This window comes from Canis aureus, chromosome 24 (assembly GCF_053574225.1).
Source record: "Canis aureus isolate CA01 chromosome 24, VMU_Caureus_v.1.0, whole genome shotgun sequence".
Taxonomy (NCBI): domain Eukaryota; kingdom Metazoa; phylum Chordata; class Mammalia; order Carnivora; family Canidae; genus Canis; species Canis aureus.
Genome location: NC_135634.1, coordinates 40212964 through 40229994, shown reverse-complemented (window position 1 = coordinate 40229994; position 17031 = coordinate 40212964). Strand labels below are relative to the sequence as shown.

The following is a 17031-nucleotide window of genomic DNA, read 5'->3' as shown; positions in this document are numbered from 1 at the left end:
AAAAAAAAAGGGATCAAGAATGTCCAAGAATTGATAAAACTCCATCTGGTCTTGTCCCTATGATGTGGCTCCTCCCTAGAGAAAGTCCCAAGATGAACTCTCTCCTCCTTGTACTGCTTTCCCACTACAAGCTGGTAAAATGTAGGATGCCAAAAAAGGATCTGTCCTTCCTTGCCCTGCTGAACCACATCGGAACCTGCAGCAGGAGGAAAATTGTTCCTTATATATCTTAATCAAGATATTCTCCCATGATTTGAACTAAGGGGAAAAAGTTAACAAAAGCCCTACAATCAAAACAATGACTTTATATATAAAGCTCTGAATTGCCCAATCTGTTTGTTCACCATTGTCAATCCTCAGAAACCAGCCAGTGGTGGAAGCCAGCAATTCAGAATCAGGGGCTGATTGGAAAAGGATTGTTCCCATTGCCCAATAATACAGGGTCATAAAACAAACGACAGCCTGTCTTGATTTAAAATTCTGATATATGAGTCAACATGGATTTTCAAAAATACTGCAATAAAGTGTTACTTATCTTGATTAGTGAATTTTTTGAAGACTCCTTATTTTTCATCTGAAGTGAGTACATAATTCACCTCATCTTAATTCTGGATCCTAGTTTTGTTGCCATCTGAACATATCTAGATCCATAGAGGACAAAAATCAAAGCTTGCCCACAGAACCAAACAGTGTCCATCACTGGATATCTCATGGTGGATCTATAGAAGATGATGCCTTTTTTGGTAACTAGCAATACACATCTTATAATGAATGAGAACTTCGGATCCTTCTTTGTCAGACTTACTGGTCAGAAAATGGTCAGAAAGAACTGAAAGCAGGTGGCCAAATTGGCTGTAAAGACTTGAAAGGCAATTTAGATTTTACCCAGTTTATATGTATATTTAATTTAAAATATGATATATATAATACAAAATATAACATTATATATATATGTATTAACAAATTTGTGGCAGAGTAATTTTCAGAGATGAGTCAAGAGTGAAGTTTCTCTATTTCTGACCCTAATTTAGGAATTTCTTTCTTTTCTGAGCTGCTGGTGCCAAATTATCTGATAAGTATCTTATGTTGAGCACAGGCCAGAATTCTGAAGTTTTCCAGGCAATTATTTTCCAAATGAAAAGAAAAAAAAAGGAAACTAAAGATCTAAATAATTAATAGAGCATTGGATTGGCTGAAACACCCTCTCCAAATATTTGATATAGAAAAATGCTCAGAATGGAGATGTGTCAATCAAGAATTCGGAATCCATGGATGTTACCAAGGAACATTTTGGAACAGGCATGGCTGTTTTCTAGAATGACAATACAGAATAGTGAAGATGATACCACAAAAACTGCTTCTATTGTTATGCTCGTTTTTTTTTTTTTTTTGCAAATCTACCATCCATTTAGTAATTTAAACTTTTACTATAACCATCTACTTTTTCAATATACTTATTTTTAGTAGTTATAATCGTCTCTTTAAATTTTTTTAAAGATTTTGGTTTTGAATATAGTTGATAGTTTTAACTGTGATAAAAAAACACATAACATAAAATTTAGCCTCTCAACCATTTCAAAGTGTAAAGGTGAATAGCGATAAGTGTATTCATGTTGCTGTGTAACCAGTCTCAAGAACTTTTTCATTTTATACAAATGAAACTCTATACCCATTAAACTACAACTCTTTATTTTCCTCTCCCTCTAGCCCTTTCTAACCACTGATCTAATTATTAGTTTCTTTGAATTTGAATATGCTAGATACTTCATATAAGTGAAATCATACAGTATTTACATTTTTGTGACGGGATTATTTCACTTAGTATTACGACCTCAACGACTATCCATGTTGTCAGCATGTGTCATAATTTCCTTCCTCTTCAAGGCTAAATAATATTTCATTGTAGGTGTGCACCACATTTTGTTTATCCATTCATCCATTGATGGACACTATGTTGCTACAACCTCCAGACTATTGTGAATAGTGCTGCTATGAACATGGGTTTGTAAGTATGCAAGTAACACTTCCAGATTCTGTGCTCAATTCTTATGGATATATATCCAGAAGCGATATTTATGTCTTCTTTGGTGAAATATCTATTCAAATGTTTTGTCCATTTAAAAATCAAGTTCCAATGAGTTTTAGTATTTATCTTAAATGTACTTCTCAGGTTCTGGTTTCTGAATTTTGATAAGAATAGTATATTGTCTTTAGGCATGGAAGTCTTACTGATAGAAGAACAAATCAAATGGAAGATGGCCAGAACCTAGAACTCAGACCGGAATAGGGAAGATAGTCCAGAGAGTATCAAAACTGAAAAGGAATCAAAAATTGAAAAGTCTTCAGTTATTATAGGAAAGGGTAGCAGCAAAGAATCAGAAGGTAGAGTTACAGAAATGTAAGAAGAAAATAAACCCATGGATTATATTAATTAATTTTTATAGTGTTATTCTTTGATATTTTTAAAGTTATATATGATACTAGATGGCAAGAGGTTGGTGGGCAGCCTGCTTTTCCTGGTCACAAGGTTTCCTGGTACAGTAGCCATAGTGGATGCTCAATAAACATTTGTTAAGTGGAAAAAGGAAGAGAGGTAGGAATAAAAGGATGAGAAAGAAAGAAGGAGATAGGAAGGAATGGGGGAATAAGGCAAGAAGGAACACACAAAACTGAAGAGTGATTTCTTTGTTGAGTTTGACAAGAACACAGTTGAATTACCTTGTTAGGTAAAGTAGATCTGAAGATTTTCACAAACAATGTGGAAGAATGATCTTTCTTCTTGTAATCTATAAGTAGTGGGGATGGATGGACATTTGAGGAGAAGCTTAGGGATTAGTCCTTAGAAAACTTACAACACTTTCAAGCAGTTTCCATTCACATTTCTAAAAGAAGAAGATTGGGGGGATCCCTGGGTGGCTCAGTGGTTTAGCGCCTGCCTTTGGCCCACATCCCAGGATCGACTCCCACGTCAGGCTCCCGGCATGGAGCCTGCTTCTCCCTCCTCCTGTGTCTCTGCCTCTCTCTCTCTCTCTCTCTCTGTCTATGATAAATAAATAAATCTTTTTAAAAAAAGAAGAAGATTGGTTGGAATCATTTATTCATGTGGCCATACATTTATAAAGTTGAAGGTACTCAGAGACTCCCTAATCCAATGTCTTAATTGAAGATGCAGCTGTATTGAGAGATTCTCTGCTGGCATTTCCAACATAACTCTTTTAAATCCAAACTGTAAAATATCTCTCTATTAGAATGATCAGAACTAACATTTACTTAGTGCTGATCATATGTGCAGACACCTGTTCTAATTTGTTTTCCTCTTTCTCTCTCTCTCTCACGCACACACACAAATAAAGACATTTAATACTCAGAAGAACCCAAAGCACAGCCCAATTGTACAGGGGAAGAAACTAAAGAATGAAAAGATGCAGTAACCTGCTCGGTAGACCCAGAATTCCAAGTTCAGGCCAAATCGCTCCAGACATCGTGTCTACCCTGCTCCATTGCACTTGCTGCTTATATTTTACCTATTTATGTCCATGTTTGTTTTTGCTCCTAGAATGGTGGTTTTTAAATGGGAGATTCTTAGCAAGTCTGGAGACATTTTTTTTGGTGGCCATGACTTGAGGATGCTACTGTCAACTAGTGCGGAGAATTCACAGATTCTGCCAAACATCTAAAAATGAATGAGGGAGTTCCTCATAACAAGGAATTATTCAGCCACAAGCATAAATAATGCCAAGGTTGGGAGACACTAGAATATGACACACTAAAGGGCAAAAAGAATGGTGCCTTTCTATATTTGTGTCATATCTGGAACAGACTTGGATGAAAATAAATGTCTATGGTTAGAAGAAATAACTTACCAAATTTGTTAAAGGGAAGGAGTTAATAATAATTATTATTAATAATCAATAAGACACCAGTCAGCTCTAATCAATTAACTGATACCTCCATCCTGAAAATATATATATTTAGGGATATATATATACATATATATATGGATTAGCAAATATATGCACTGCCTTTTTCTGTCCCTTAACTGCATAATTCTATAGTGTGAAATTTGCCCTTGCTAGAAAACAAATCCAGATATATATGGGGTAGATTACAACACAACTGTGTTTGGATATTTTGGGGAAAAAAAGGTAAGCAACATACTAAACATGGTAGAGTTTTACAAATATGATGAATAGATGGAAATGCAATATTTGTGCCCTTTAAGACCCATTGCAAGGGAAATACACATTTATAAAATTCTACAATGAGGGAATTTTATAACTAACAATTGGGGCCAATAGCACATCATATCGTAAGAAGGAGATAAAATCTTACACTAATAACTATTGGGTATGTGCTCTTGTAAAATCCTTTGTGCTTGTAAAACAAAAGACACAAACTCGGATTCCTTAGAGTACCCCAGTCTGAAGGTCAGGTTTCTTGGTGTTGAACCAATCAACACAGAATCCTCACTAACTCAGAGAGAATAGCATCTTCTCTCTCCTTTGCTTTCACTGTCTACTAGTAAGATGCCCTGCTTGCTCTCTCCGTGGGAATGCTAAAATAAAAGTGCTACACAAAGAGTGATCGCTTCAAACAGATATCATCTCTTTCATGGACTTTCAGAAAACAGGCCGCCAAGATACACTTGTGAACTAGCTCCCTGAGGGACAGAAGTAGATGTTCTGACAATACTAGTAAGGTACCACTTGATTTAACAGGAGTCGGGGACTCTTGGAAGCCTTTAGCGCCCTGCCAGGATGCTTCTTGCTACTGAGGAGTCTCTCTGGTTCAGAACCTCTTTCTTTGTTAAATTTAACAACAGTCTTACCTCACAGACTCCTTTCACCTGTTCCATCTTCATAGGATTTTTGATAGGATTTTTCCTGTTTTCCTGAAATCAGGATCTAGGGCTCAAAGTTGGGGGCAAAGTGAGTCACAGAGAGTCAGAGTCTGCAAAAACAGGAAACACCCAACCTATTACAATCAGGTCCTCACCCAGCCTCAGTGAGCATAAGCCAACCACTAGCAGGGAGAAGGTTTCTCGGAAATAACAAAAAAAGTAATGAAACATATTATCAGGAACTGAAGGGTTTGGGATTCTCATATACTAAGCTAAGATAATAAGACAATATGTTATCTTTTGTCTTAGAAATTCTGAAAATGCCCCAAAGTAGTCTCCTCTGATCATTGTGGACTAAACAGCCCTTCAAAGGACCTCATGAGGCTATCATAGGCTCACCTGGATACCTTTTGCAATTAACCCTAAATAGAGCCATGGAAGCATCTCCATAAGGACCTGTAGTTCTGGGGAAGAGTTTCACCTTTATCTGTCCCTGAAAACACAGGTTTGAATCCCAAGCCCACTTAGTTAGCTTTTCTTTCAAATGCCCGACTGTGACATTTTCATAGGAGCATATCATTCTGAGAGTTCCCTTTATTACACTTCATTGTATTCAGATCTAACAATATGATTTCTTTTTATTTTCTGAAACCTGTGGTTTTTTTCTTAAAATAGTATTTTTATGAAAACCGTTAGTATTTCTAGTTAGAGAGGAGGACAACAATAACCAAAGGACCACATTGCAGGTATGTAAGGAAACAATATGTTTTATGTGTGTCTGATATAATTATTTTTATGATAATGCTTTTAACTGGTAATGGCAGTTTCATATCAATGATTCATATCAACGATTTGCAAGATCTGTTGCCTTTAAGTATAATCTGTCTCATAACCAGAATAAATCCCAAATAATTGTGCAGCTCACCATCACTACTGCCACAGTTGTACTGCCCCTAGCTCACTGTTCCAGCTTCCCAACTCCACCATCACTTAGTAAGGCCACTTCAATAGTCTTGATACACTACTTTCACACTTTCTCTAGTCAATTCATTCCCCATGTGGCAGCCATGTTGTTCTGATCACTCGTGGTTCTTGTGTGAAACCCTTCAAAGACCTTGACCTTTTTCCAAGAAAAAATCCAAATTTAAAAATACAACTTGCAATGTGTTTCAAGACTTGCCCCTTCCCCAGCCTCATATTTCACCCTCCACATACCTACATACTTGGCTCAGCCCTACTGGTCATCTTTTGATTCTTTCAGTTCTCCAAAAGACTGCTGCATATACTCTGTTTTCTGTGTAGGATACTCTTCTCTCTGGTTTTTGGCTTATTCACATTTACCTTTCATATTGTAACTTACATGCAACTTCTTCCAAAAGTTCTCCCTTGACCAATCCACCTCAACTATCGGTACTATATTATTCTCTTTCCAAAATGCCCTGAATTTCCCTTTAATAGCCCTTCTAATTACAAACTGAAAAATTTTAAAAGCCATTTAAAAAAACTGTTAAGATTCAAATTCTCCTGCTAGAGTTATTATCCTGAGTGCATTTGGTGCACTATAAATGCATAATACATCTTTGTTAAGTATGTGGGGAAAATGATCAAATAAATAAATTTGTGATATAACTTGTTCCTTTAATACTGAAATGGAATAAGCACATCCTAGTGCCAGCAGTATACTAAAAAGTATAATCTTTTAAGTGATTTTCAATTGTCAGGCATTCTTGTCTTTCACCTCTAAATAGACATGTATAAACATGAATTACAAGCTATCAAAGCACTCATAAAATGATAATTCCAATCAGTTAGGTGACTTGTCTGCACAAGTCTGACTCACTTATATTTGAGACCTTGGTGACCCTTTAGATGAAAAGAAATAGAATATAGTGGAGGAAGTATCTGATGCTCCAGTGGGGTCATACAGGATCTGAATGAGACTGGTTGGTATCTGATGCTGGAGAAAAGTGGAGGCTGAGTAGATCTGACTGGACACATAGACACAGGAGGTGGATTTAGCCAGACACTAGATGGAAGCCTAAGAATTAATCATAAATATTGTGACACAGAATGCCAATGTTGAGTAAACAAAGGCAAAAGCCTAGACAGCATTCAGCAGGTCTGCTGGAACAGCATTTACTAGGATAAAGTAAAAGGAACGGGAGCATTAGCAGGAGGGTGGGTCCTGTGTTGCAAACTTGCAGTTAGCAGATCTAGCATTAGACTCTAAAGAAGAACATTAAACTTTGGCCCATGAAGTTTGTAAGCACTAGCTTCCCTCTGATATGATCAGAGGTTGGAAGCAACATCAGTGTCATGTGGCAGATTTTTGGTTCCTGCCTAATTCCACAGGCTCAGCCTGTGTGGTTGCAGCAATCCCAGTTCCTACTGTGGTGTAATCAGTGGACTAGACACAAGCCTTGTGGATATAATTCACGTGAACTAGTGGATGCTTAACCTAATCCACCACCTCAAAAACTCTTCCTAAACTGAGTGTCTTTAACAATTGACCATGGGTATAACCATGATCACTTTGTGAGTGGCTAATCTGCAAAGAGTCAGTCTTGGACAAGTTACTCAACTCTTGGCCATCAGTAGCCATGCATTTCCTCTTCTTTTTGGACACACAATCAGATGTTCTCATGAGGTCATTTGTGGCCATGTTACTGAGCTTTGGCCTAGAATATTGACAGAAGTGTCATACATCATTTCTAGGACTGATTTCTACAAACTCTTGGCTGTTCTTCCACCTTTCCTCATTGTCTGTTAACTGTATGGGATCTAGTGGAAAATACCAAAGGCCTAAAAGGTAAAGGAGCCATATAATTGAAGGATCCTGGTCTTGGAAAGACTGTACAAAACTAACTCCCCTGCTAATACCCGTTGGACTTGATATGAGCAAGAAAAAAAACAACAGGGATTTATTAAACCATTGGTATTTAGGGAGGGGTATATTGCAGCAGCTAATGTTATATAACCTGATGAATAAATATATAAAATAAGAACTACATCATCAGAAAGAAGTAGAGAGCTAAGATAGAACTGAAGCACATGAAAGATCGAAGCCCACTTTTTGCAGATGAACAGATTCTATGGGACAAAAACACTGTTAGTGTTGTTCAAACATCTGCATCTCACACTTCCTTCTTAATCCCTCCAAGGCAGAGAACAAATCTTATTGAGTTTTGCAGCCTCAGCACTTCACAGGAGAAGTTTCAGCAATGTAAGTTGAGAGTACTCACTCAGAAGCATTTGCAAGTATCAGTGTCGACTGGTTTTGGAATGGGTAAGATACTAAGTGAGGTAACTGGGAGAGAAAAGAGAAAAGAGAAAGATGTTTCTATGTGAAAAATTAAAATAGAATGATATAATTGATATTAAGTAGATGGTTCCTCTGTAATGGGGTTAGAAGTCAGGGAAGGCATCAAACAGAAGGCGACCCCTGAGTAAACAAAAGGAGCCAAAAGCCCTGAGAAGAATATTTTTAGTGGAGGCAGCAATATTGCAAAGGTCCTAAGGCAGAGACAAACTTGGCAAGTTTGTTTACTCAAAAACCATCTAGTTAACATCAATTATATCATTCCATTTTAATTTTTCACATAGAATTTACCACTTTGTGTGTGTATGTGTGTGTTTATTGTTTTCTGTCACCTAAAATGTAAGCTCCATTAGTGTTAGGAGCTTTCCTATCTTTTCCTTTCAATATCCCTGGTGTCTAGAATATTGCCTGGTGATAATAAATATTTGTTGAATAACTATGTGAAACTATGTCAGGAAACTTTGCTCCTGCTCAGCTGACAGTGGAGATCTAACATCAGGCTGAAGAATCTGGACTTTATCCTGTAGGTGATGGGGGTTCAAAAGAGTTGTAATCCAGAGAGTGACATGATAAGAGCTGCATTTTAAAAATGTACTCTGGGAGCCGAATGGAAGATAGATTGTAGAAAGCAGAGCTGGAGGCATGGTAATTAGTTAAAAGATGATAATAATAGCCCAGACAAAAGATTAAACAATAAGAATATCAGTGAGAAAGAAAGTGGAACATAATGCGAGTGGCTGAGGAAAGAAAAACAATAGCCTCCTTAGGACTCATCGGGTGTGGTGAACAGTGTATAGGAAAGAAGGGAAAATGAAGCCCAGGCTTTTACTTGGATAATTATGGATGTAGGTGTGCTGGATGGGGAACAAGTTTGAGAGAACACAATAATGGATTCAACTCAAACAGTCTGAGTAAAAGTGCTAGCAGGACATGTAGTTTGAGGTGGGAAAAGGCAGTTAAAGATGTGAAGTTGAAACGGAGAAAATAGATAAGAACTGAAGGTAAAAATTTGTGAGTCATCTGCCTGGAGGTGGTAATGAAGTACTGGGCAGGGATGAGGTCAGCCAGGAAGAATAAAAATCTTGACTTGAGAGCAGCATGTCAGAATCACTCGAGGTGCTTCTTCAAGTTAGACACAATCTCCTTCCTCCAACTTAGCTTTAGAAATGTAATTTTACTGCTGCATATTGGGGTCCTCAGTGTGCTGGGCTTGAAAGTGCTTGAGAATCACTGGGTTGGGAATGATACATGATGACCAGCCAAAGAACCCTAGAAATGAAAATGATTTTAAGAGTTGGCGCACAAACAGGGACTTAGGAAAGCGATCAAGATGTATCACTGCAAGATGTAGGAGAATAAATAGAAGCAAAATAAAAAAAGACAAAGAAATATCCCTGAAACTGTGGGTCTTGAAGAGTTCATGAAGCAAGAGTGGTCAACGGCACAGATACCAGTAAGTCAAGCAACATCAACACTTGGGAGTCACTATTGAAATTGACAATTGGTTCATTTATGATCTTGGTGAGACTAATCAGATTTTATGGTGAATTTATCAGAGAATAGAAAGTAAAGAACTAGAAAAAAAATGAATTATGCTTTGTAACTCTTTTAAGAAGCTTGGGCTGTGAAACATGTGGATGACAAGGCAGAGAATATCCAAGCATGATAAAAAGTAGTTTTAATGACTTATCCAGAAAGAGAAAATAAGAAAACAGTCCCATCTGCAATTGCATCAAAAGCAATAGAATACCTGGGAATTTTAACCAAGGAAGTGAAATATCTGTACACTGAAAACTCTAAGACGCTGACACAAATAAATAGAGAGATAGTCTGTGCTAATGAATTGGAAGAATTGAAATTGTTGAAATTGTCCACACTACCCAAGGCAATCTACAGATTCAATGCAATCTTTATCAAATTTGCAATGGCATATTTTCACAGAAGTAGAACAATCTTAAAACTTGCACAGAACAGTGAAAGACCTCAAATAGCCAAAGCAATCATGAAAAAGAAATAAAGCTGGAGGTATCACACTCTGATTTCAAACTATATTACAAAACTATGGTACTCAAAACGCTAGTATTGGCATTAAAACAGATGCATAAACCATGTCATCATGGGTTTATTTCTGGGATCTCTATTCTATTCCATTGATCTATGTGTCTAGTTTTGTGCCAGTAATGCACTGTTTTGATTAGATCTTTGTAGTATATCTTGATATCTGAGATTGTGATACCTTAAGATTTGTCCTTCTTGTTCAAGATTATATATACATATACATATGTACATATAATATATATATAATGAAATATTACTCAGCCATAAGAAGAATGAAATCTTGCCATTTGCAATAACATGGGTGGATCTAGATGGTATAACGCTAAGTGAAATAAGTCAGAGAAAGACAAATAGCATATGATTTCACTTATATATGGAATTTACAAAACAAAACAAACAAAAAAAGAGAGAAAACAAAAAACAGACTCTTTTTTTTAATATTTTTTTTTTAAATATTTTTTTTCAATTTTTTTTTTTTTTTTTTTATGATAGTCACAGAGAGAGAGGCAGAGACACAGGCAGAGGGAGAAGCAGGCTCCGTGCACCGGGAGCCCGACGTGGGATTCGATCCCGGGTCTCCAGGATCGCGCCCTGGGCCAAAGGCAGGCGCCGAACCGCTGCGCCACCCAGGGATCCCAAAAAACAGACTCTTAACTATAAAGTACAAACTGGTGGTTGCCCAGAGAGGAGGTAGTGGGGGGATGGGTGCAATAGATGAAGCGGATCAAGAGTATACTTACCATGATGAGCACTGAGTAATATATGGAATTGTTGAATCAGTATATTGTACACCTGAAACTAATATAATACCATATGTTAACTATATATTAACTAGGAAAATAAATAATACAAGCACTAAAATGGAAAAAAGATAATTCAGGTTGAGGTATGCTGAAATCATGATTCAAAAGTACTTTGCAGGTGGATATCCAAGGAAATATGTAGAAGGAACTCAATAAAAAGATCTGGGATCGTTATATATATTTTGGAGATTCCTTGGTAAATCATCCTTTAATAAATCATATTTTTAGGTAAGAGGCATCTAGAGTGAACAGAGAAGCATATATTGGATCTCAAATAAGGAAAATTTATTTGAAAAGCAGTCAAAGGAGGAGGCATCTATAGAGAAGCCTGGAGTGCTATAATCAGGGAAGTAGGAAGGAAATTAGGAGAGAGAAGAATTTAAAAAATTCAGATCCAGTGTAACTGACAGAATTGGTGATCAATGAGTATTAAGTTCAGCTGACTCAGTAACAAAAAGAGTGACAGAAAAGGACCATAAAGACCAAGAAATGAAGTCAGATATGAATTCAGGAATGTCTGTTTAGCACATTGGTGATCATTGGTATCTTTTTGGTCAGTTTTTTAAGCTTGTGGTCCAAATGGAAAAAGATTTCAATTGGTTAAACATCCAAAGGATTGTGGGGAAATTTTAATATAAAACACAATGAATAATCTTTTTAGACATTTTTTAAAACCTTGTGCTTTTCTTACTCCTGAACTCTTCTAATAAACTCATTGGTAAAATATCCAGGGTTTATTTGATAATTCATGATAATAAGAATTTTATAGCTTTTACATTTCTCGCATGACTATTTCATAAGTAGATTAGTGGAATGTGAAATAAGCTCCTAATGCAAGTCTACTGTGATGGATCCAGGTAGGTGTGCCTTATCAGACACTGAGCATGGACGGCCATTTTGAAGTCATTCTTGAATTTACTTCTTAAAATAACAATTTAATAAAAATATTAAATAAGATAATATTTTTTGAGGACTTACTTTTTGCTAGGCACCATAGCCGTATTTGATATAGGTCCTTTCATTTAAGTCTCACATCACTTAGCCAGTGAGCACTAATACCATTCTTGTATTAGAAATGATGAAAGGTAGGTACAGAAAGGTAATCTGCCCACCATGTGTTATGTGGCAAGTGTAATAAATGCATGAATAACAGCTGTGTTCAGTGGGTGGTCCCATGTTTGGAAGTGGGTAAGGAGCAGGCCTAAGTGAAACAGTCAAGCACCACCTCTAAGATCCTCTTACTTTTATCTCTTTTTTCAGTCCTGCCCAATATATAACACTTTAGAACTTTCTTCATGAAAAATAGGAATTGGCAATAGACAATAGCATTTACAACTTTCCTAAGAGTTCTAAATGAAGTTATAATCAGTAAATTCTAATAGTAAATTTTGCTTGCCTTCTATTTCTTTTCTCTTCTGACCAGAAAACCTCAACTTTCCTTTGGGGAGCCATTCTTCCCATTTCTTTGTGTCAGCTGTTAGCTGGGGTACAAATACTGACTAGGGCAGAATATGTCCCTCAGATTTATCTGATTCAATCTCCAATCTCCCTTAGTCACATTAAGTATTTAATATTTCCCAAATTGTTCTAATCATAGTGAATCTATATTTTTGTGCTATAGCAACTGGGAATAGATGCTCTTACTCTGTTAGAGCAGACACAATCTAAACCAAACCTTATCCCAATTAGCATTATTTTTAGCCTTAAGTTTTTTAATTACCTAAGCCAATAATTTTTTTTCAGTTTGAGTTTATTTTCTTGCAATTAATGAAATGGTGAATAAATATTTTATGTCTCCCTTTTATATATATATATATATATATATATATATATATATATATATATATATCATATAGCACTACAGTGAAGTTCTTGAAATTCCAACAGCATGTATTTGGGAAATTTAGCAGGAACTTTTTTATTAGGTCTTTTTTAAGGGAGAAATTAGTTGAAAGAATAAACTTCTCTGGAGTTCAAGTTTAGGTATATATTAAATTATGGTGTGTGTCATATCAGACTTTGGTTATATTCTGACCAAATTACCTACCAGTATGTCAGTGCATGGGATTGATGATGCCATGTCAGGGGTTTGCTTTACCATGCTCAAGGGTATATTTCATAGTTTTGTCCATTTTGAAAAGAAACATATTATTTGTCAGACAGCAACTAAATAAAAGAATTAAGAAGAATCTCTATTTATTGTGCCAAAGAACTATAAAAGTAATCATTGCTAGAGGAATAGACAGGTGATATTTCAAGATTTGACCTTTGGCAATCATGCTTAATTACAACTTAGTGGCCCATAGTCCATCGGTGGAATTGTTCCAGAAACCAGACATAATCTTGAACTTTTCTTGTGAAGGACCAGATAATAAATATATGAAGCTTTGTGGGCCTTACAGCCTCTATTGTCACTATACAACTGTACCTGGTGGCATGAATGCAGCCATAGACAATATAGAAATACCAATATGTAAGTGATAAGCAAAGAAAATATGTAAATATAGACGGTATGAAAATGAGTGTGCATGGCTGTGTTCCATAAAAGCCTTATTTATAGACACTGGAAACTTAATTTCATGTATTTCTCACATTTCATGAAATGCTATTTTTCTTTTTTTAACCACTTAAAAACAGAAAATATTAGCTCACACACAAAAACAGTTTGGCCTACAGACTATATCTTATTTATTTGTTTGTTTTTAATTTCAGTACAAGACAATAAGAAAAAAGTACAAATTGATGGACTTTATAAATTAGAAGGAATACTGAGTGTTGTTGTTAGACAAATAATAACAGAATCAGCCTACATGACAGATACCAAGAATTCTCAGTGGTTTTTCAATGTTTTAGAACTGTGGCACAGAAGAGATTTAACTTAAATATTGAAAGATGTACTGAAAAATGGACAAAAATAGAGAAAATGTCAAGAGTATGTGAATTATTATTTTGAGTTAGACATTTGAGAAAGGCACTATGAATGTTTTTCTTATGTGAGTTCAAAAATAAAATATTCTTTTGATAGAGGTTTGGTCAAGTGGCAAGAGAATATTTTATTGGTGACAGCTACTTCTGTTCTGATATTAAGAAAATATGGATTAGTGGCACGTTTTGAAAACTATAATCTGCCTTAAATAGGATCACTGGGAATAGTCTTAACAGCAGAATTTCCCAAATGGTCTTTCTTCTCCCAGTTTTCAGGGATAGAGAAAGGGCTGTATTATAAACTTTAACTTCTAAAGCAAAATCCAGTGTTAAACAAGGAAAGAATTCAAATTTCAAAAGCTGTGCTGGTTAAAAAAAGGAACACAAGGAAACAAACCGCTTTTAAAACTGACAAACAAGCATCTTCTCTTGTTAAATTTACCTTTCGATTTAAAAACAGAAAATGCCAGGCAAAGCCCAACTGAACCTCCAATCAAAGAAGTTATTGTCTCAGAAGCTGGGAAGCTCACATTCTTGAAATTCTTCTCTAGATACACAAGACCCTTGAGACATCATTTTGCTGCCTCCTAACTATCATGTATTTGAAATCAAACCCGGAGATATCTTTCAAGCACACCCCTAGAATATTTATATGTAACCAGATAATATTCCCAGATTTATGTGCTGTACAATCATACAGATATGATTGGGAATAGATTTTTATTCACACTAATATTTGAAATGAGCAGAAATGAACCTCCGGATTTTCTTTATTTTTTAAATTTTTAAGTATTGATTCATGAGAGACACAGAGAGGGAGAGAGACATAGGCAGAGAGAGAAGCAGGCTCCCTGCGCGGGACCAATCCCAGGACCCCGGGATCATGCCCAATGCTCAACCACTGAGCCACCCAGGCATCCCAAATCTCCAGATTTTCTAAGGCCAGAAATTGCCTACAGTCTCCAAAAAGAAGAAATCAAGAACAATATGATTTATTGTTTACTTTAGGAGAGGATTGAAAAATTCTGTAGATACTAAAAGGCAAGCACATTATAAAGGGTCATATCTTAAAAAAAAATGTTCAAGTGAAAAAGTGAAAAACAATTGGTTTATAGAATGACATTCACATATAAGGTATCTGTGGAATATATTCAAAGGCAATTTCATTATGCAGCTAATAGATGTATAGCTCAGGGATATATAATTTCCTGGAGGTCCTCAGCTCATTGATAAGCACAGATTATAAAGATGTCAAATTATGTAAAAAAATAGAAGATGGTAATGATCAGCCAAATAAATGGTATTACAAAAGGGCAAATAGAAATTTGGAGGACAGAATCAATGTGGGTTTGTAGTTAAATAAGACATTGCGAAGCAATGTATGCAGGCAGTCCGGCTGGGTGAGTGGGGTGTACAGTGCATTGGAGGGAAATGAAAAGCCTTTCCAGGCAAGCACAAAGCTGGGAAGCAAGACCTGACAGGGGGTCTGAGATGTTATGCTGAACGGGCAGTCTTCTGGAGCACAAGCACACCTCCACTTCATTTTGCATTCCCAGGTGCCTTTACACTTCTAGAGGGCGATATTTTTCTCTGCCTGAGCTGTGTCTTGAGCTATGAGATGATGAAGCTACTATGGAATTCTACAGAATCTTAAGTCACCAGTCAGAATCTTGATTTAGAAATTAGAATGTCCAGATGTGTTTAATATGCACAACTCCAGACTTGATTTAAAGTTAACTTTTCCCACCTCCCCCAGTGGGGACTGCTGCAGACAGGAAGTCAAGAGAGTATGTGTGTAGTCGGATGGGCTTCATCACCTCCATCTCTCCCTCCATCATCAAGGTTGGGTAGGAGGAGGCGGGTCTCACCTGACTCTCGTGGTTGCAAGATGGTTCTGTGCTCTCTGGGTCTGGCAGGTGTTTCAAGCTGCCTCTTCCCTTGGAAGCATCTACCTGGGTTATTTGAAGGCTCGCATAGGAAACCGGTGACTCTCCTGCACAGACGCAAGCCACCACTTCCACCACTTTCACCCGGTCGGTGTCTATTCTCATAGACTTCCTCAGTTTGGTCTCGTCACTCCAGTCGTTCATGGTGCAGGGACACTCATTTCTAGGGAGTCCCCAGTAACTCAGAGGTTTCAAGGAAATAAATCTCATCGTGAGCCTCTGTCTCCCTGGCACAGTTTTCTACAGCCCATAAAGGGGCCTCAGGAAGTCTTAGGTCTATGTGATGCCTCCACACTTAAGTAAATTACGTATTTGGAATGTGTCCTGATATCTGACATTTTTTTTTTTTTAAGATTTATTTTAGAGAGAGTGAGAGACAATGGTGGGGAGAGGGGCAGAGGAAGAGGGAGCCCAAGCCAACTCCCTGCTGAGCCCAGAGCCTGAGGCAAGACTTAGTCTCAGGACCCTGAGATCCTGACCTGAGCAGAAAACCCAGAGGCAGAGGTTTAACTCAGGAGCCCCTCTGACATATTTAAAAGCACATCTTATTTTAAATGACATTGGTTTTAGATTCCAGTGCTGCATCTACACCTTTGAAAGTGGGAAAAGCAATTCTTGCAAGTTGCCTGCGTTCATCATAGTGATTTTTTTAATGGATTTTATTTATTTATTCATGAGAGACATACAGAGAGAGAGAGAGAGAGAGAGGGAGAGAGAAGCAGGCTCCATGCAGGGAGCCCTATGTGGAACTCGATCCTGGGTCTCCAAGATCACACCTGGGCTGAAGGCAGGTGCTAAACCATTGAGCCACCCAGGCTGCCCCATCATAGTGATCTGAATAGGTCTATGCTTGTGCGTTGAGATCACACACACACACACACACACACACACACAAATCCCGAAGGAACACTGTTAGGGACTTTGCCTATTGATTCAACCCTAATAAGAAAAAAGTTCTCAAGGTTTTTTTGTGCTATGGACTCTGTAGTATGGTGAAGCGTATAGAACCCTCTCAAAAAAAAAAAAAAAGTTTTTAAATACCCAAAATAAAATACAATGGAATCCAGAGGAATTGGTAATTTTGTAAAATTGATTAATTTTACTGAAATTCAGTTATCAAATGATTAAAAAGTGATACAA

The 17031-nt window shown here is 36.9% G+C and overlaps 1 long non-coding RNA gene across 1 annotated transcript in view; it reads left to right on the top strand.

Moving 5' to 3' along the window:
• The window catches only part of LOC144296115 (uncharacterized), a 65261-nt gene that overhangs the window by 12671 nt on the left and 35559 nt on the right, over window positions 1–17031 (top strand). Inside the window, exon 2 of the long non-coding RNA XR_013363273.1 lies at window positions 1907–2001. This is a non-coding gene — a long non-coding RNA (uncharacterized LOC144296115). The remainder of the gene's footprint in view (window positions 1–1906; window positions 2002–17031) is intronic.